Source organism: Lepisosteus oculatus, chromosome 8, assembly GCF_040954835.1.
Source record: "Lepisosteus oculatus isolate fLepOcu1 chromosome 8, fLepOcu1.hap2, whole genome shotgun sequence".
In the NCBI taxonomy this organism is placed as follows: Eukaryota; Metazoa; Chordata; class Actinopteri; order Semionotiformes; family Lepisosteidae; genus Lepisosteus; species Lepisosteus oculatus.
In genome coordinates, this window is record NC_090703.1 from 37,374,848 (window position 1) to 37,397,077 (window position 22,230).

A 22,230-nucleotide genomic window follows, 5' to 3' on the forward strand; every position below is an offset into this window, starting at 1 on the left:
GCAGATTCTCTTAGAGAGCCATTGGTATACTGGAATTGCGTGGGCATAATTATAAACATCCTTTATATAGCAAAAATCTGTAGTACAATCTAAGGACAATAATAGCATTAGGTTTTTATGTGATGGAGCACCATCTCAAATGGTATTGAATCTCCAGATGTTATATCCTTTGTTTTTTTTTTAAACTCTCTGAAGCTCTATTTTACTTTTACAAGCCTACTATTAGTGCTTAAATACTGTTGTCTGAACTCAGGCATGCTGCCATTTTGTTATTAAACAGAACCATGGAATTGAATTTAACTGAACAGAATTTAAGTGCCCTAGCTCTAATTCTTTGACAAGTTCACCCTTAAGAAATTCTCACCATCACTGCACTTTGCACACAAGATAGTGTTTTTAAAGTGTTTCTGATCAAACACAGCAATATTTTCTTTGAGGTTTTGTTTTTTCTTGAGAAACATTGTACAGTAGGTGTTGCTGGATGATTGACAGCAGTGTATTTCAGGTTCACACTGAGTGGCTTAGTTGGCTCTGAGCAGTGGTTATGCTTCATATTCCGGGTGTAATGTGACTAGGTTTTCCCAAGCTGACCGCAAATGGTTGACCAAGCTTGGCTAAGGTTTATGTGGACTAAATCAGCCTGTATGTTAAATTAATCAATAAATTAATTCAATAAATTATTTGTCTTATGCTTTTATCCAAAGCAGCTTCGATTTGTAACAATTTATACAGCTGGTTATTTCCCTGGAGCAATTGAGGTGGAGTACTTTACTCAGCAGTACAACAGTATCAGCCTTCCAGTTTTGATTCCAGAACCCTGACTGCTGAGCCTGTATGTAGTATCCATCTCAGTATAGCGTGAATGTAGATCACAATAGTAAACTGAACGACCCCTGGGTCTCCCAGGCACTTACAGGCTTGGTGTCCTGTTGGTGATGGGCCTCTTCTCCAGTTCCTGCTGAACCTCTAGTGCTGGGTTGGGTTGCCTGTGACAATAAAAGACAAAGGTGGGCAGATCAGAGGAATCTTTCTGCTCTTCCTTATTCTCCCCTCTGTGTGTATGTGGAGTGAACAACACAATTGGCTACTTCCTAATCATGTGACAATTGGAGAAAAATTCACTGTAGGAATGAGTTTAGAGGGGAATAGCTAGTGTGTAATTACATGAATCCAGGGTTGTATAATCTTTATAAATAAGTCTAATAGACTACAGTATGAACATTGATACTAAGACTTATTTTAATATGGCACAGGATGCCCTCTGTCCATATATTACACCAGTGGAGTCATGGTTCCTAAAAAACACAGGGACATTTTGAAGAATTCTAAAAAGTGCCTAAAAAATAAAGGTAATATTTTTATTGTCAGGGTTTGAGTTATTTAACATGTGGATACACGTTTCTTGATGGTGAAAAGAACCTTGGGCTTTCACTTTAGAAGACCTTTAAAATTGCTTTGTTGAGCAGAGGGCCAGCTCAATGTGAAAATTGTTCCACGCCTTTAGGAATTATAATTATAGCATGATCAATACAGCCTGCAGGATGGTGTCCAGAATAGGGCAACAATTGCTTCATGTCAATATTATAGGTGACTTGAGGGTAGAATTTAATGTTAATTAATGAAGTAAAAGATAGAAATAAGAATCATTTTCCAACAAATACAATATAGTTGCATCGACTTTAACAACAATGAATTGTTGTCATGGTATCTGAAGAATCTTATTCCCCCTCTTTTTTTTTACAATCAAGCAGATATTTATGGTAGGCTTCTTAGGAAACTTTAAGTACAGTACTGGCCTTTTCCCAAAAATCATATCAGATTGAGGTTTCAGATTTGTGTACGATATCAGAAGGAAGATAATGCGCAACCTTGGATATTGCAGGGGTGTTCAGTGACCTCAGATCGCAACTGAAAGGGTCAAGGAAGGGTTGACTAGTGCTAGTGTAATGGCCAGACAGCAAAACCTTTGACCACATAACAACTGGTAAGGTAGGGACCAAAAGTCCCTTCTCCAATATTCTGACCAGTCGTTGCAATGAGAATGAGGTGTTTGATTGTAACTGTACACTTGTAAACATTTGTCATACAGAATCCATGCTTGGCCAGTGGACTTGACACTGCAAGACAAACAAGGAACTATGTATAGGGCAGCACATTGAAACATGCAGTGAGAATCTAAATATGCTTGTAGCTTTTAGTATGGTGTTCAATGTTTCAGTTTCATGGTGGGGGAGGATTATTTAAAATGTGCTTTAAATTGCATAGTTGAATTATTCATGGGGTATTCACGGGTCTTCTGTTGTGTTTCAAGTCACTGTTACCGGAAAATGAGCTGAATGCTTAATAAAGGTGCCATTTCAGGGCTTTTTACTGGCAGTGTGTTTTGCTCTGTCTGCTCGGCACTATGACCTGCCTAGGGATGTGATCTCTTATTTTTCAGTTCATTGCCTGTTGAAAAAGAGAAAAAAAAAACATTTTCCAGTATGTGCTCATTCAACTTGAGCTCTAACCATGCTGACCCTTAAAGGGACCTCCCCCCCCCTCCCCCACCCCATCACAAGGATCAGGGAAACTGGGTCCACAGCGAGACTGAGGCAAGTGAATCAACTGTTGTTGATTGTATAGATAAGGGCTTCCAGGAGTTCTGTTGTGAAAGACTGAATACAGTAATCCCTGCCAGCTGTACATTCCTGAAAACCATCATAAAACAATAAGATCAGTGTAAAGGAAAAAGCAATATATGTTTTGGAAATAATATTGTACAGATAGATTTTAAATGAGTTCCTAACATAATTCTTACCTTTATTGTTGTAATGGTGCCCATGTACAGTAGATCAGGTCACGTGACATACTGTATATGATCCCTCAAGCGATGTTGCTGTTCCACTTCTTACACTTGATCTATTAACATCCTCACTTCTCTTTATTGTACAAATTGTGGATTCATTTATGCCAAACAACCAACCAACAGCACTATTACTTAGTTCTTCCCACACTTATCATGGTTTTAGATTTTTTAGCACCACTTTCTGGTATGTTTTGGAGTCATTTTAATGTATAATTGGATTTATATATTCTTATTTAACTCATGACTATCACATTTAAGAAATCACTATCGCTAATACTTTTTTGCTCAATCAAATATAAATAGCCATCAGAGCTCAATACAATAATGTACACTGATATGCACAGAACACTTTAAGAATGTGAGAAATTGTGGATACGTCTTAAGCCAACATGCATTACAGCTCATGGATGCTTCTGGAGCTCAGGAATACTCAGAACTAGGGGTCTTGCAAGGTAGAATAGTATACAGACAATTTTGCATGGATACTCAAAACTGCGTGAGATACATTTGCATATAGCAGGGGATTATTGTATGATGATTGCTGGCAGGAGTTTATACGGTGAAATGTGATGTAATAGGACTACTAGTGGGAATAAAGAGTTTTGCTCTCCGAACTACCCAGTTTGTTTTAATTTTGACATCTTCGAAATTAGCTTGGTTGTGACAAAGTTAAAGTCTTACAAACAGGTGAATTGCAAGATTTTAAATCAAGATCTCAACAATAATTACAGTGTGCTTGGGCCAAATAAGAATATGGATAATTCATATGCCAGTTATTTGCACAAAATCAAACTGCAGTGTTTGCTACAGTGAAGAAGTTGATAAAAATGGGAGTTCCTGTGGGTGCTGTTACAGGGTCGAATTGTCACAGACCCTGGGGGTAAAGATGAAAAGATCTGATAAACACAACTCCCCCCCCCCACACACACACTCACTGTGAGTGCTTGTGTTGATTCAGTTGTGTATTGATTTCGGTTTTGATAGGAGGTAAAAGAGGTCATGCAATTTATTTAGTACCCTTTCCTTCCCAGAGGCCTGAGTCCAAGTGGGACGCAGAAGGGAATTGAACCAGGTTTATCTCCCAATGAGTATTAGTCCATTGACGAGCAAGCAGCTGGGCTCCTCTCCTAGTGGAATAATAGTGAGGAACAGGGCTTTGGACCAGCATTAGAATCCTTTGTGCTTGGACAGGATTTCACAGAAAGCAGTAATCAAAAGGTAATACTTGCAGTCTCTGAAAATGGAAGCTTTAAAGAGGACCAAGGTCAACCATTTAAGCTTCATTCATTTTTATCGATGTGGACTTGAAAACGTGGGCAAAGTCTTGAATTATTAGAATCAAAATTGTATTGCTGTGAGACCTAAAAGTGAAAGGACTGTCTCCTTTTCATTCCTATTCTTTGCCTCAAAATAGTTGGTTTGCAGAGACCCTGAATGGTACAGTATCTTCAGTAGAACACAAGGATGTAAGAAGTACTTAAAATTAAGACATACTGTAATCAGAGATGTCTTCAGAGATGGACAGGTAACGCATTTCTTACTATAGTGAATGCTGAATAAAACTAATTCATTTCCTTCATTCTTCAGCTGCTTTCTTTAGTTATATCGCATGAGGAAATTCCTTTTTCTTTTGAAATTCTTCTGAAAATAGTTCTGTGAAAATCCTCAAATTTATGGATGTCATCTGTCATTTGCACAACAAATAATATGAGTAATCTAAGTGTAGAGAACTGACCCCAGATGATAGAGGCAAATTAAATTTGGGGATAAATCTGACCCCTTGACCCATGGCAGCTGTGTTATAACATAGGAGTCACAGTGTTCGACCTGTTTAAGAACGTGGTATGGCCCAGTATGTCTTGCTCTTATTGTACTGTAACCAGCTTTAGTTCATTTGTCTAAATCTTTAGGTCAGGTAAAAAAAAACAACCTTTTGATACTTTTGTATTCTAAATATAGATTATTTTAAATAACATTTAAAATAATATTTATTAAGAAAATGGACCAAATGTGATTCATTTGATAATGTTTTAATCAAGTATCAGTACCTTAGAGTGCTTTAGTTAGTAAATTGTGCTATGAAAAGAAATTACTCCTTGTGCTTTATTACTGTCTGTAGTTTAATTAAAGGAATGGTAAAGACAACATAGTAGTTTGAGAGACATGTCTGTTCAGTATAGCATTCCTATGTTGACATTTTAATGTTCTATCAGGATTTGTTAATAGGATTTGCTAAAGTACATACAGTACATTTAGATAGTTGCATATAGATATGAATAAGCAATATATTTTTATTTCAGGCTATTTTATTTCAAAAGATTTCCTGTATAGTAAACTGCTGTTAGAGGAAGTTCGATACTTATTGTACTGCAGGTACAACCACAGATTGTAGATTTTTTTTCCCTCATCCTCACTGATCCTTCATCCACTCTTGGTCGACTTCCTGATGATGAACTTCAGCAAGTAAAGTGCTGAAGACTGGGATGTAGAATTATTAGACACACAGTTAGATAGTGATGCTAAAGCTCACATTAACTTTCCCTTGGGAAAGGTAATCTGCTCGCTTTTTGCAATTTGATGAGTACAGGGTGGGAGGTGGCCAGGAAAATACCAGAGGCTGCAGCAAAAGGCAAAAATAGCATGGTTTGGTTTTTAGAAAAAAAAAACAATGTAAGATGCTGAATGAAAGCGATCCATCATTCTTGCTTTAAGTCTCTTCTTTATTGCAGTATTAACTGGCTCGGTGGGGTGATAAAAACAATAGTTTCCTGCTGCATATTTCATCACCTTTGTGTAATCGTCTGGTTTTCATCCAAATGTGCTTGCAGTTCTCACACTCTGGTGCTGTACCAGAGCACTGAATTTGTCATGTTAATAATTATGACACTGTCTAATAATACTTTACTGTCTGAGTTCTCTGAAAGTTGTCATGCCTCAAAGCATCGATAGTATGTTGTACACGATCCGAAATTTACAAAAAAAACAAACAGCCCAATTAAATGTTATAAAAAATAAATTTAACATAACAGACATCTACCCATATTTCACCATTTCGCACCACTCATATAGGAATCGATACAACTACACCAGAACCCTGTGAATTTACTCCCCCCCGCAATTACACTAAGCCCATATCATTACTCATTACCCCTTCATTTTTGCACATAATCCTCTGATTGCACTTGCCCATAAGCCAATATTCATTTATTGAGTAATTTGATTGAGTATGGGATAAAGGAGTTCTTATTTGTGTTAAAGCCGAGGGACTCTAAAACGTCTGTTTGAAAGCACGAGTTAGTACAGTATTCTTCACTCAGGCCATGTAAGGGATCAGAGGAGATATTGACAGCTGGTTTCCAAAATGACCACTTTCACTACAGTGCTTTTTAAAGCTGTCCTCTAGGGAGACTTCTGAGGTGTTGTGCTTAAAAAATGGGACCATTGTGGGTGAACTTTAATTGGCTGTTCATGTGGTGAACTTTACCAGGACTTGCAAAGACAGATGCAAATGTCAGATTTCAATAAAAAATCCTCTGCACGAATCAAATTGAAGAACTGCACTCAGTGGCCAGAATAATATGCAAGGCAAGGAGTGGTTATGCCTGAGAAGCATCAGGCTGATTTTCATCAACATCCCTGACTCTACAAATTCATTAATCCATCCATTATCTAACTGCTTCATCCAATTGAGGGTTGAGGGGGAATCAGATCTTGTCCCAGCAAGCAATGGGTACAAGGCCGAATGGGACACCAGTGCATCAGAGGGCAAACATACAACAACGCACACACTCTCACACCAGGGCCAGTTTTCCCAGGAGCCAATTAACCTACCACTATGTGTTTGGACTGTGGGATCAAACCAGGGCACCCAGAGTAACCCAAATGAACATTGGGAGAACAAACAAAATCCAAACAGATAGCTGACTAAGTTTGGAATTGAACCCAAGGCCCCAGTGCTGAGAAATAGTAAAACTAACCATAGCATCGTCATGCAGCCCACTATACAAAGCCACAGATCTTAATTCCATTGAAAAGTGGTTGGACATGCACTTCAATCCCACACACAACCTTATCTACTGTGTACTGTATACTTTACCTACTGTGGAAAGAATGGGATGGCATTGGGCAGGAGTTATTTTAGGACCTTTAATAAAGACATCCCACTAGTTATTTTAGAGTCATTTCTGTTATTTCAAGCAATGCATGTGCAAGATTTTTCCTAGTGTTATTTAACATTCACCACATAGAATGTTTTGCTGATGCCAGTATGTTTGAACAGTTTTCAAATCTTTCTTTTTCTTATCTTAGATTTCACATCTATCCTCTTACATGCTTGTTTGGCCAGCAGCCATAATACCCTGCAACTCACAACTGACAACCCACTGAAGCTAAGCAGTCAGCACAGAAGCTAAGCCTGGTCAGTACCTGGATGAGAGACCTCCTGGGAAAAGCTAAAGTTGCTGCTGGAGCTGGTATAAGTAGGGCCAGTATGGGGCACTCACCCTATAGTGTGGGTCCTAATGCCCCAGTACAGTGACGGGGACACTATACTGTAAAAAGGTGCCATCTTTCGGATGAGTCGTAAAACCGACATCCTGATTCTCCGTGGCTATTAAAAATCCCAGGGCCTTTCTCAAAAAGAGTAGGGGTGTTAACCTCAGTGTCCTGGCCAAATTTCCCATTGGCCTTTACCAATCACGGCCCCCTCATATTCTGCTAATATTCCTAATATGAATTGGCTTCATCACTCTCTGTTCTCCTCCCCGCTGATAGCTGGTGTGTGGTGAGTGTGCCGTGCGCACTATGGCTGCTGTCTCTTCAGCAAGATGGGTGTAACACATTGGTGGTGGTGGAGGGAAGTCCCCATTACCTGTACCCCATTACACTTTGAGTGGAATGTCTAGAAAAGCTCTATTAATAATGATAATAGTAGTAGTAATAATAATAATTAATTATTATTATGTGTGAAATATTGCTTTTCATCTTGATCTTTGTTCTTTAGTCACTGATTATTGATCTTAGGTAAACATGTCATCCAACACATCACAAAAAGTATTTGATAGGGTGATACATGTACTTTATATTCTGAACTTGGTAAAGAGAGTGATATAGAGACTGAGCTGAGCATTGGACTATTAGCCATTCAATAGAAATTAAAGTTCTTTATGCAGAACTTTGGCTGGTAGTTTTGGCTCGTTTGAATACTGAAGCTTGCTTTGGTTTGCTTTTGCACTTCAGTACATTTTTAATAAACACTGTACTAGGATTGTGCAAATTCCTCTCCTTTAAAACAGATTAAGCAAAATGTAAACCTTGCTGTGGAACGGTGTGTAAAAAGGATGTACAAACATATTTGTGCTTGTACATCTTAAAAATTGTTTTAAAAATTATAAATTAAAGAAAGCCACAGATATTCAGTTATTTTATGCTGTTTCCTCAGACAAAAAGAACAATCAATTAATATTTTGTAACCCATGAAGGGATCTCATTCTCTCATCATTAGAAATGTAACATATCAACACCCTGTCTTTTTTCTGTTTGACTTCTCATTGGGATATAGACCTACTGTGATCCATGTGCTGAAACACATTTTTTTGGTGAAATTGGACAGAATAATTGCTTCAGCCCTGGATATTTGTGTTTTTATGGAGCTGTTATGAATGCTTGTTAGCATTAGGTACCTGCAGGTTTTACAAGTATTTTTCAGTTAGCACATGATTAAGACGCAAAAAATATTTAACTATGCATCTTATTTACTTAATTAAATCAATTGAGTTTGAGTTGAAGTGAAAAGCAGAAACAAGTGCTTCATGGGTGGATTGGAATTAGCCAGGTTAGGCTTTTCATTTCCTTCTCAATCTCTTTTGCATTACATTACTAATGTACAGTAAAAACCTGGGAGATATCTACAGTAAGTGAGCCTGGATAAACCTGGACACATTCAGTACTTACCACTAGTGGACTATTTAGAAGCTATAGGGGTGTCTTATTCAGTACATGTGCTTGGCTAATCCGTGTTTAATGTGCTTGGGGGTATATTTGTCTATATCCTACAAATGTGTTCCTGGCTAAATCCCTTCCACCGCTTATTCATTACATCCATGTCTTATAATTTGTATTTGCTTTGAATCACAAAACCTCATATCCTAACATTGTGTATTTGTAGTGTAAAAATAGTTATTCCCTATATGAACAACTTTGCAGAATTTGTAATAATCGTCTTCGGAAAAGAGCAAAAGTTACTGGCCATGTATTTCTTCAGCAATTTTTGCAGTTTACCTGTTCAGTGCTTGTAAAGTAGCTTGAAAAACAAACCCCAAGTATTTTTATGCATTGGAACTGTGAACATAAATAATAACCAAATAACATACTTACAATGATACTTTATAAACAGGATTAAATATTGTTTATTGATGAAGATGTAGTGCTTGCAGAAGAGTTGAGTTTGTTTTTTATTTAACTCTAGTAAAAAAAAAAGAAAGGTTCAGCATCAGTGTGCTGATTAATACATCATTTCAGTTAGAGTGTGGCTTTAGAGACTTGTGGTGCTTTTCAAAGCCCCTATCCAGTTGGACAAATAATAAATAGATTTTAGTGGCTAAAGGGGTGAAATCAGCAGTACAGTTTTCTGAGCACTTCAATCAAGGTGATTCCTTGTCTTTTCCAAATCACTTAATGCCGCTTCTGCAGAGTGTAAGAGATCTGTCGTTCTCTTCAAAAGCAAAGAGGAAGTTTTCCTATTCAAACCGGAACCTCTGTAAGTGTGTGTGTGTCAGCCTCCTTTGGAAACGAAAGAAAACAAAGAGATAGTATCTCTGAACAGAGCCCCCTTTTTTCTGATATTTGAATCACATGGGAAGTCTTTCATATCACCCTAGAAGAGGCTACGATTAGAGCCAGTGTAATAGTGTGTTGTGGATTAACAGGTTATTTCCCTGGAGTGCAGATATGGGAGTGAGTGTCACTCAAAAGTAATCCTCTCTCTGCTCACAACACCAGTCTCCTGTTATGGAAATGTCCTCTTGCCAAAATGGGGCATTGTGTGGCCCTCTTTGGAGATGCAGGGAGGGGGTGGATGTATGTAAATGTGAGAACTCGGAGTGTGTGGAGAATATGCAGAGATGTGCCAGTCCTTCTTAATCTCATGATCTGTGGAAATCATGGTTTGATAGGCTTGTCTTTTATAAGTGCAATTGTAAATGCATATAAGGTGGTAGTTTTATTTTGCTTTTCTTGGCTCACTAAATGCACATTTACATTCCGCCTTACCCCTCAAAAAAATAAATAAAATCCAGGATGTATATATGTTCAAAGAGGTATCCTGCCTGATTCCTTCAGAACATTGCAACTAAAATTCACTCCCTTGTCTTCATGCAGTACATACTAGTGATCTGATTAGAGCATCACACTGCAACCTTACAGTCAAAGACCTCAAAGGTTTGCATTTACTGTGCTAAGGTAACACAGCCTTCTGAGCTTTGCCTGGAGTAGTCTGGATACATACATTATTTATATCTGTAAAGCTGTCTGTATATCTGCTTTCTTAGTAAGTGCTTGCATAAATTGTATAGTTTAATCTGGAGTGGGTATCAGGCTTGAGGATAAAAGTCTTAACAGCTTTTGTTATTTCTTGGAAATGTCCTTACTAAAGATTAAAAGAGCAAAGCTAAATCATGACAGTAACAAAAAACATGAAACCATGACCTGTTGATGTGTAGAATTAACATCTTTCTGAATACACTGAAAATTCAGATTGAAGTTTTCAGCAATGCTTGGATTGGAGGACATTATAAGGAAATGTACAAAACCCGGAAAAGCTGTAGTGTGGTGTGCAGTCCCATGATCAGGTAGAAATTTTGTTTAATTGGCAAGTGATACTTTTCATGCTAGAGATGAATACGCTAAAATTGCCTGTGTTACATTGATTAATATGATTAGATGAGTGCCAGACAGCAGTTGATCATTAAACCATGAACTTCAGCTGCTGAAGTTCAGACTTGCAGGACACTTCGCTTTTGCATTTCAGGATGTAGGAGCCACAATTATTCACTTTAATAATACAGACCTCATCTCCCCAAGCGAATAATTATTGCTGCAGAAACATCTTTTTCATCGTTTTATGGGGGAATGCTTCAAAAGAAATGATATCTATCTAACAATACATTGGAGGAAAACAACACAGCACACAGAACTGTAATAAACACAAAATTAGTTTTTAGAAGAAGAGCCATTTACAATCATAAACTTAGATTTGTTTTGTCTCTTTTAGATTAATGTGGAAAGGTATGCTTTATTATTTTTTTTTTAGTAAAAAATATCCATTACATCTTATTTGCTACAGAATGTCACCAATACAATTTTTTGTTAATTACATGAAATACTCATAACCTCTTTGAAAACACTATACAACATGCTTAATCCTTTACCACCATTTGTGCAAATTATATTACAGGCACAAAATTATCTGTAAGAAATGAGACAGCCTTTCAATTGAAAGTTAAGAGCAGAACTTCAGGTAGAGAGAAGTCAGGTAAACAGAATGGAAGAGATGATTAAAATCTTCAAAGCTGACGAGGACTTTCTGTAGATGCAGCTCAGTAACAGTGATTTGGATATGTTCATGTTAAATTTGATTTTCCTACTGTACATAGTTTTAATACCTGTTATTTTAACATGTTGTGTAGTGTTTAAGAAGATGTTATGACAGTTTTTATAGCCTTATTCAAATAAAGCGTTACTACTTTTTTAAAATAAAGCTTTGCTATAAGATAAGAAGCCATGATAAGGAAGAAGAATGTTAAAATACATCTGCCAATAATGAGAACAGATAAAACTACTATTGCATAATCAGATCCATTTTGTGTTTGATAAGACACAGTAATTAATATACACAAACACCTGGTTCTGAATATTTCTTGCTTGTTTCCTTATTTGGTGTACATTTGCATTGACAGATGCAGAGTTTGACTGTTAAGAAATATATTATAGTATGTTTATGCCTCATTTGTATGAGAGTATATGGGTCGTAAAATCTGAAATGGGTCAAAGTGCTCTGGAAGTCTTACCAGTTTCAATGCTGAAGTGTACTGTACTAAACCATATAAGTAACAATAAAACTAAAACATGATTAATGCTAACAAGCACTCATTGTGAGAGCAATAATTTTTAGCGGGGCATCATGGTGGCTCAGTGGTTAGCATTGCTGCCTTGTAGCATTGGGGTTCCATTCTGGACCTGGTTTCTGTCTCCATAGAGTTTGCATGTTCTCCCCATGGTTTCCTTCTACAGTGTACAGATATTCTTAAAGGTTAATTGGCTTCAGTTAAAATTGGCCCTGGTGTGAGTGTGTGTGTTTGTGTCTGTGTGTGCCCTATGAGGGACTGGCGTCCCATCCAAGAATGCCTTGCACCTCTTATCAGGTTAGACTCCTCTGCAGCTATAAAATTGGATGTACTGTAGCAGTTAGAAAAGGGGTGCATGGATAAAGAAATCAGGGGGCCTCTGTAAGAGAAAACCCAATATGTTAACATGTCATAAGTCCAATATGTTAACATTTTGTAAATTCATTCTTTGAATCACTCTACTACTAATTCAAACATTTTCCTGTGCTGCTTCATCATTTTCTCTTTTTCTGGTTGGTAATTGAAATGGAATGTTGTTGATTTGCCGGCATCTGGAATCAGACAATGAAGTTTTATCCCCTAGACTAGATGTGTCCATTCCTGGACCTGGAGGTACAGTGTGGCTGTGGGTTTTCATTTCAGCCTAACAAGCCAAACCAGCCTGATCGCTGGCTTAACTGGACCATTTTAACAGCTTCTCCCAGCTCTTCAGGTGCTGCTACTTTAAAGAGACCTTGAAAACCTGCAGAGAGACAGTAGTTGCTAAAACACAGCTTTAAAGCTTGCCCTGCAAAGAGAAGCTTAAGGCTGCACAGCTAGTTTAGTTTTAATTAAACTGTATGCTGTATATTGACGTAACATGCACCATTACAAGAGATATAATCTGCTAGATGTGTATAAAAGGTACAATTATGTTAATATACATATGAAATGTTAGAAACTTGATAACATAGCCATCGGCCCTCTTATGCTCATAAATTTAGCACATCTTTAAATTGAACAGATCTGATGCTCTGCTAGGAAAGCCATTCCCCGTTGAGCACAATTGCTACGATTAATTGTTTGACTTTCGTTTCCTCCAAGCAAAACAGAGGTACATAAACCATTTGAATTGTTATTAAGGCTATTAAAGTTGTATTTCAATTTGTTTTATATTTATCCTTCCTGCAGTTCGAAAAGGTATAGCAGCATTGTTCTAGGTTCATTTAGACAAACTAGCCTTTTCTAAGATGCAGTTGCAAAAAAAAAACATTATTGGAAAATGCACTTTTTTGTTTGGACTCAAAGGAAAGTATTACAAATGAAGGAAATATATGAAGCACCAACTGTAGCCAAACCGGGCTAGTCCTGGGAGTTGGTAGCTTTTTTTTAAGCTGTTATTTGACTGGCAGCAGTGTGCTAATTAAATAATTGATAAAGGGAGCAGCATGGAGTATTATTTAGGATTCTGTGTGGATGCTGCTATTATATCCTTGATCAGTATGTTCTACTCAGATTGCTCCCCACTCGTCTTGTCTTGAGTCTTTACAAAGAGTCAAGACAGAATGAGGAAAATGGACATGAGAGAACTATTAGGAAACTGTGATCATAGAGGGTTATGCTACAAAACAAAGGCAGATAGTTTCAGGAAAGTATGCTATGAAGGAATGAGATACAGCTTTAGAGAAGTAGTTTGGGGCTCGATAAATATGGGGTTGGTCGAAACAGTAAATCGGTAGACATTCCGATACACATAAGTAAAGTAGTAGAAAATACACTATCTTCCCCTAATTTATTTATTTGATCAATTCAAAAGAATATAATGATAAAGAAAGTCCTTTGTAAACAATTTAAGTAAGAACGGGATTCAGTTAACCAACATGAATATGTTTATGGAACCACATACAGCACACAACTAAAATCAGAGAGCATCATAGAAATGTCATGAGTAAGGAATATTACAGTGGAAAATAAAATATGTTTGTTCATAATTTCAACAGCAAAAGAACAGTATAGGATGAAATGTCTTAAAAAACAACTTTTAAATAGTGAAAGGGAAATTGCTGATGTAAGAAATGAATATTTAATTTTGGTGTTTACCAGGCAAAAGGTACTGTAGATAGTATACCTCAGGCAAAGCGGTAACTTTGTCAAAGACAAAGTTCTGCATGTTAGAATAGAAGTGGCGGGCATATTACAGGTACTAGAAGCACTTAAGACAAATCTGTAGGGCCTGATGGTTCTCTATTTTCTAATTTTTCTACCATTTATATTGTATAATTCATAGACCATTAACAAACTTTTTTAGGCAGTCTCTAGAGACAGGGGCTGTATTCCCATTGCAAATGTAGCTCTCATCTATAAACTGAACCAAATAAATAAAACCAATAATAGACCAATAAGTCATACAAACATACATGCAAGGTAATGGAAACAACAACTAAACTACACGATCATCACTAGGGCAGTAGGATTCTAAGGTATAGTCAACATAATTTTGAAAAGGTAGATCTTGCCAAACCAGATTGTTAGAGGTTTTTAAAGAAGCAAAAGCAGTAATAGATTTAACCAGCATATGATTGGATCAAGAATGGCTAATGGACTGGAAACAGAGTACAGAGAAGGTGAATGCTCAAATAATGGTCATACAGATAGTGGAGTACCACAGGAATCTGCACTGGCACCACTGCTCTTTTTTATTAATGGTTTATCAGTCATCTAGCATTTGGTATACAGTAGTTGAACTAATAATGCTTGGGGTAGATTCCCACAAAGGAGGGTTCTTGAAGGTGCAAGAGTATTTAAAAGTGAAATACCTTAATCATGACTGGGCAAACACTTGATAGATGACATTTAAGCGCTTTGAGAAGCCACTTTTAAAGGTGCTATATAAAATGAAGTTTTTATTATTATTTAATGTACTGTAGATAGGTGCAGGTAGCCAAAACAGAAACTATACAGTAGTTATGAGGTGTAACTATTGTTGGTCAGGATGTTAAGTGTAGAACTTAAATCAAGGGATGTAATTCTATGACACTCTTGTAAAATCTTGTTAAAGATATTGTGAACAATTTTAAGCAATATGAAAAAAGATAATGCTGCTCTGAAATCAGTCCACACAAGAGCAACCAGATACATTGTTGGGGCCCAAAGAAATCTCCTTCACACAAGTTAAAAGAATCGTACTGTATCTCTTCAGTATTTGATCAGAGAAGATTATGCATATTGAAGTTCAACTTAAGTATTCAAAATCCCCAAGAGCAGCAACAATATCAACCCAGTGGATTTCTTCAGAATCTGCAATGAATCACAAACCAGAAGCCACAAGTTGAAGCTACAGGGAGGTGCTCTTTCATGCAACAAAGGGTTGTGCGGGTAAGGAGCTAATTACCCAGCCATGCTGTTGAAGCTGATGCCCTGGCTTCTTTCAAGAGCATCTAGATGTGATCCTTGGAACTACAAGAAACTAGCTAGACAGGACTAGCTGGCCTCATCTTACTTGTAACTATAATCATATTCTTGATCTGTTAATTGACCAACATGGATTTGTTTTTAGGTCGTAAAATGTGGGAAGTTAGCAATTAATCTCCATCCTTTTTAGTAAATAACCTTTAAAAAAATGCCAAATAAGCAATCTGTGATTTAAATTAAGAGTTTGATTAAGTGAGGCCTCAGCTGGTTTGAAAACTAGCAGACACTGGTGTCACAGTCTCTACACTAAATTGTCAGGCTGTGTTCTGAAAAGGGGCTGAGGGATGGGGTTAGCAGCTTTGTCACCTTATGAAGACACTTTTTTTCAGTTTTTGTACTTAAGAGTTCTTTGTATAGTAACCCATATTATTATCTAAATTCTGCAATCTTTATCTTTGAAATTCTTAATATATTTTGCAACCTTACAGCAGATCATACCTGGTCCATAGACCACTGTTTTGTCAAAATGAGATCCAAAATTAGGATAGTGGACATTATGGTGTTTTGACTTCTGGCACCATTTGTTTTCCAGCAACATTTACATTCAAGTGGCAAATGTGTTACGTTTGAGTTTAAAATACGGCGCTGTAGTAGGACTAGCACTTCAGTGCAATCCTGGTTTTTGCACAGAGATAAGGTAATGCAGCTGTCACATCTTATGTTCAGCATGGGTTACTATTCTTTGTAATTTAGTCTGCTTTAGTCATGTTTCCCTGCCATTTTTACTTGGCACATCTATTTTTTCCAAACATGTAGAGAATGCAGAGTGACTATAGAACAGCAACACCATAGTTTCTCATGGCATTAACCTATCAGAACTTGTTGGCTGTTTTTAAGGCAGTGGTCCACCCAGTAGATTTCTTTGTCATAAATCAACATCTGCCAGAACTTAGAGTGCCAGTTTCCTTTGAAAGTGCCTGAGTATAATTAACCAGTATTTTTAAGGAGGTTGCAGTAAATGAAAACGTATGGAAATGACAGCATCTTAAAATTATTGTTTTTACCAATCTAAAATGATAAAATTAAGACAGAATTTATCAGTGTGTCAGATATCATATTTCCTTGACCTAATTGGAAGGAACTATGCTATAGAAGTACATTAACATCATTGTGCTGTAGGCCCACTGGTTAAACATGGAGATGTGCATCCTGAATGCTCTTAATTCACTTCTCTCTTCATACTGGGGCTGTGCGAAATACACAAATTTCCATTGAGTCCTTTGGTGACTGAAGTGATGGTTCATTTTACCACTTCAATTCAAAGACAAAACTTCCTTTCTTTTATCAGGTAGCATTAATGGTGAAATATACCTGCTTATAATTGAGTAATATAAAATATCTAATGTAAACTAAATAGGAAAAGGGTTGGTAGACAGTAGACACAGCAGTGCCTAATTGTGTAATTCGAAAGTATAACCTTCACTGAATTGAGATATGTCAGTCAAGATAACAGCTTACAGAAAACTAACCAGAAACATCTGTGTTCAGTGCAGCCCAAATTTACATTCAGCCTTGAGGGATCTTGTCAGATGATTTTTTTTCTACTTTAATGCTTTGCTGCGAAGGGCAAACAATCTAATCAGAAACTGCGGCAGAGAGACACAACGTATATACACAGCTAGATGTGAATCAACCAAGAAAAGCAGCAGAAAAAAGGATTTAGTATTTGGATACAAACTCTATTCAATATCTGTTTAAATTAAGTGTTTTTTGGTCACCAGTACGAGTTATGTAGGTCTAAAGCACTGTTATACTTGGGAGTAATTGTCATATAAAGCTTGACATATAGTTGTGATGTCAGAACCCCTGTTGCTGTCTCGCCATCTCATACAGAAAACAGTACCACAGAAAGCAGAGATGATAATACAAAGAAAAAGATGAAGAAATGTGAAGAAAACTGTATCTTCACCACATAAGACATTTAACTTCTGAAACAAAACATAATTTTTTTAAGACGTTTACATTTTCAACTTCCATGCAGTTTGTGAAAATATGCATGAACCAAACACCGACCCAAACCTCAGCTTCTCTCCTGGCTTAAATGTACCAGATCTTGCAGTGTTGAACATTACTGAGATCCTATTAGGACTCCCAACAGCATTGAAGCCCTCTTCAGTAAGGGGAAACCCTTTGGCCATAGAGGGCTGCTCTACTTCATGGGAGTACTGTCCAGCTGGTGTACTGGGACATGCCTCAGTGTGCATGCAACCAAAATCCAGTTGTGAGGCTGGCAAAGCACAGAAACATCATCACAACAACAGGGTATGGCTGTCCATTCATAAACTTACACTCTATTCTGTAATGTCTCTTGGATTCCAAGGCCAGAGAACATATACTGTAGGAATAATATAGTATACTGTATTGTTGTTCTTCCATTGATTTAATCTCTATCAGCAGACTGTGGCAGTGAAATCAAATGCAGCAGATTCATAGGCTTTATTAGGAACTGGAAGAATCCATCCTGGGCTGCTAAAATAGGAAAAGGGTCCCTGATTAGGAGCTTTCTTACTTTAGTCTATCATACAAGGCCTGGCAGACTCGCAGCACAATGTGTAAAACTAGTGTTGTCATTTAACACAAAGCCTGAACCCTGCTCATTAAAGTTTTGTAGGGTCCTAATGCATTTTTCTAGCAGCCTTAGAAGCTGAAGATGACATGTACAGGGCTTTGGGAAGTATCGGATTACTCTCCATAAAAAAAAAAAAATCTAACCCCCAAAATGTAAAATATAAAATATTTCTGAGGCCATAGTTCTCTCTTTCTGAAGTAGTAAACAATAAGCTGAGTTACATCAATGTATTCTTACTGATGACAATGATGGGAGAACTTTGGTGTTGCAAATTGCTTTTCTAGAAGAGTGGCATTTGGCTGACCTGTGTATAAATGCAGTATACAGTATCCAGTGCATTTTTATACAGTAATGTATAAACACCTAGTATAACTTACTGTATGTCCGTAAAAAGTGAAAAGTTGTATTTCTTGTATACCTGCTCTAGCCTTTATCTTAACAATAGTTCAATAGATCACAGAAGGTACTTATAAGCTGCCTTAAAGTTGTCTCTGTCATCTAGATACTGTATGATTACTGCAAGTATGCCACCTCAGGCCCAGTAAATGGAATAAGAATGTGGCTGAAGGGGAAAGGGATAATTGAAATGTTTTTTAAAGGTGCTTTGTTCTTTATTGCAAAAACTGAGTACTGTTTTCTGCTGGTGACAGTTTTGCCACAAATTAAGTGCACTATCACTTTTCCGTAACATTTACACTGTGTTTGTTGTGATCACCCCATGGCTTATTGTTCCTCTGAACATTGTGTGGGATAGTTGAAAAGCTGCAGTCTGAAAGCTCCTGATCAGAAATCCAAATAAAGTCAGCAAAGGCTGGGTGAACTGAATAAGGAAAAATATTTTTTTTTCAGTATGTCTATAATAAGGCTTCCTAGTAAGTCAAAGAAACATTTCTTAGTTAACGTTGGTGAGCGATTATTATAATAAATCACTGCATTGTTATTATTTGTGGGCAAAAAAAACTGATCTTGCTATTACATTAAAATAGTTTTTTTTAATTCATGTAAGATGAAGAAGAAAAGAGAATCATTTTTCCCCAGACAAAGAATGGTGTCTTTTTAGCCTTGAAGCTTAAGCTGTCAGTTCTCTGTTGTTAACGTATCAAAAAGCTCAGAAACACGGTCTTGAATCGCTCCTGTCATAGGTTGTCTACACTAAGAATAATTGTAATTTTTTAGCTCTAACACTTTATGTTTTTTTCAAATATAGAGTATGAGATTGAGTGTTTCATATGGGGGAGGTGAGAGAGAGTAATTTTATGTAACATGGTGATGTGAAATTTAAGATGAGTATTAGACCAAATATCCACAAGCATTATAGTGCACGTTAGACAATGTAAGTCAGAGACTGTTTACAGTGAATTTAATGTTCTGAACTGCACAGGCCGTCTCCCTCTGTTCTCTATGCATATGATGCCGTCAAATGATTCTGCCATTTTTTTATGCTATGCAATAATGCCTAAAAGCAATGGACTGAGTTCATTCTGTTCCAGTATTACAAATTGTCATTTTTACACCACTCTTGGCATGATTCAGTTTGAACAACATGCATTCTGTATGTTTCCCAACTTGCTCTGTTTCACTTTACAAATATACTGTAATAACCCCCTCTGCCAGCAGACATAAGCTTTGGACTATTTTTTTTTTCTATCTTGAAATTCAGATCTTTTATAGTTTATCCACAACCAGTCATCCTAAGTACTGAAATCTTTTCAAAGCCTTGTTAAGAGGCAATCCATTTTAATACATCTGATGTATTGGTGTGTATTCTATCAAATATATGAATACTTTATAAAGAATTATTACATTAGATAAAGTATTCTGAATACTTCAACATTAACATTTTTTGTATTGCAACATTAATGTAATATTTGAGAATGATTTTTTTTTGTGTTGGAAAGGCTTTTGTGGGTGGTGCGGTGCTTAGCATTGATGCCTTGCAGCACTGGGGCTCTGGTTTGAATCCGTGGGGTGCTATCTGCATGGTGTTTTTTATATTCTTCTGGGTTCAAGGGGGGTTCCTCAGGGTACTCTAGTTTCCTCCCACAGATCATAGACATACGGGTAGGTTAAGTAGCTTCTGAGAAAAAAGACCCTGGTGTGAGTGCCCTGTGTGTGTGTGCACAGCGATAGACTGGCATCCTGTCCAGGGTGTAACTTGCCTTGAACCTGCTGCTTGCTGGGATAGGCTTCAACTCCCCCCCCCCCCCCCCCCACAACTGCACAACTGCACGTTGGATGAAGGGGTTAGAAAATGGATGAGTGGATGGAAATGCTTTTAAACCATACAGTACTTGCAGTTATAATGTACTATAACAAGTATAATTTAACTGCACTGCCACTCTTTGTAGCTTCTGTACATGTTCTGTAAATGTGTTTTAAGTTGACATCACCTTGGATAAATGCAGAATGACTTTTTCCCTGTCACTAAATGTCTAGTGAAGATCCATTGGATATTTTTTGTGCCCACCCAGGAGGTTGGATTGATCATTTCGATTGACACATCTGAAAATGTGTATTTTTGTGTTTTGTTTTTCAGTCAGTTATCCACCAGGAGCAGGCACTACCATGCTTAAGAGGAGCTCTTTTGAGAAAAAAGTTGTAGAAGGCTTTGGTAAGACTACAAAGGAACAAGTAATTGGTTAACTCCATGCTGAAAAGAGAAGAAAGAAAACAACGTTTCGGCCGGAGAGCCTTCTTCAGGTGTAAGAAAGACAGGGCAGTAAGCAAAGGTAATGTAGCTGGAGAACAAAAGCTGGGTGAGAGGAGGAGCGAGGGGTGGGAGCAGGGGACAGAAAGAGTGGCCAATCAGGAGGTATGAAGTCAGGATAGGTGTAGAGAGGTGTGAAATGAAACCTCCAATGAATAGAGAGAATTTAGAAGAAAAGTAGTCTGTCGTTAAGGTGAGGGGAGGGTAGGTGTGAACCTAGCTGCAGGATAATTTTAGTTTCTGTAGTCTTTCTGATGTACTGTATGAGTTCGGAAAACCGTCTTTGAGAACGCTGAAGGAGAGATTAGTGTGATCATGGCCATCAAAAATGAAATGAGAAACAATGGGCTTGGAGAAATCTTTAATCTTCACAGTCCTAACATGTTCTCTGAAGCTATCTCCAATCTCCTTCCTGTTTCTCCAATGTAGATGGCTAGGCAGATACAGTAAATAAGGTTGCTGGAGGTACAAGGTGCCATCTGGGTGATCTGGAATTGTCCTGAGGGGTCTTGAATGAGTGTGGTGTTAGATGTGTACTTGCAGGTGATACAGTTAGCTCTGTTGCAAGGGAAAGCGCCTGGTGTGATTGGTTGCTGAGGGTTGTCAAGGGAGCTGTGAACAAGAAGGTTGCGCAGATTAGGCGGTCGGCGATATGAGATGATGGGGCGGTCAGAAAAGAGGGCCCCAATGGAGGGATCATCTTGTAGGATAGAAAAGTTGTTGTTAATATTCCTGGGGATGGGAAGTGTGTTGGGGTAGTAGGGAAACATCAAAGGAATGCAGTTTTTTACGGCGGGAGTTCCTGATTGAGTTGATGGTCCGAGGGGTGTTTTTGGCTCGGGCAAGGGCAAATTATTTATACTGATTAACATTTGTCATCATTTGGTGGTCAACATCACAGACTAGTCTTGAGAAATTCAGTCCATTCTACTAGTAGAGCCTGTACAAGATGGTACTTGTTCATTTATCTCTGAGCCTTAGATGTCACACATTGTCCAGTTAGTTCAACAGATATTAAGTGAGTCTAAAATCTGATGAGGAGAGCATCTACAACACCACTATTAAATTTATATCTCACAAGAAGCTACTGCTATATACGTAGTTAGCATGAGGAAGTGTGCTATCCTGCTTGAATGTTGTCTCTTTGAGATGAGCTAGCAGGAAGGGCAAGGAAGTGAAGGGTCCACGACTTGATCAGTTCAACATCCTGCAGTTTTGTTGCCCCCAAACCCTACTCTATACTGTAGTGGTAAGGCACTCCTGCCTAGACCATCACACTTAGATCTCCTCATTGCCTGCTCAGTTGTAAAGAATAATTAACCTGTTATTCTGCACATCTGTGCCAGACTTATCTTTGTCCATCAGGATGGTTCACACAAAGCCTCGATTTATCACTAAAGAGCACTTATCACAATTGCTGGTGAGTCCAACTGGGGTGTTGCTCCAGTATTTCAAAGGAATGTAGGCATTGTTCTCTTAATAAGCAGGGCATATTTAATCTTTTCTGTGTTTTCCTTTCTTGAATTCCACCAGC

At 37.6% G+C, this 22,230-nt stretch overlaps 1 protein-coding gene across 5 annotated transcripts in view; it reads left to right on the forward strand.

Annotated features, from left to right (window-relative positions):
- nexmifb (neurite extension and migration factor b) overlaps positions 1 to 22,230 on the forward strand; it is a 169,997-nt gene that overhangs the window by 51,281 nt on the left and 96,486 nt on the right. For 2 of the 5 annotated variants that reach the window (XM_069193435.1, XM_069193434.1), the window contains one exon: positions 20,526 to 20,718. The exons of 2 other annotated variants lie outside the window; for them this stretch is intronic. The gene's annotated coding sequence lies outside the window, so the exon portion shown is untranslated. The remainder of the gene's footprint in view (positions 1 to 20,525; positions 20,719 to 22,230) is intronic. One more of the 5 variants, XM_015351069.2, reaches the window with a different exon arrangement.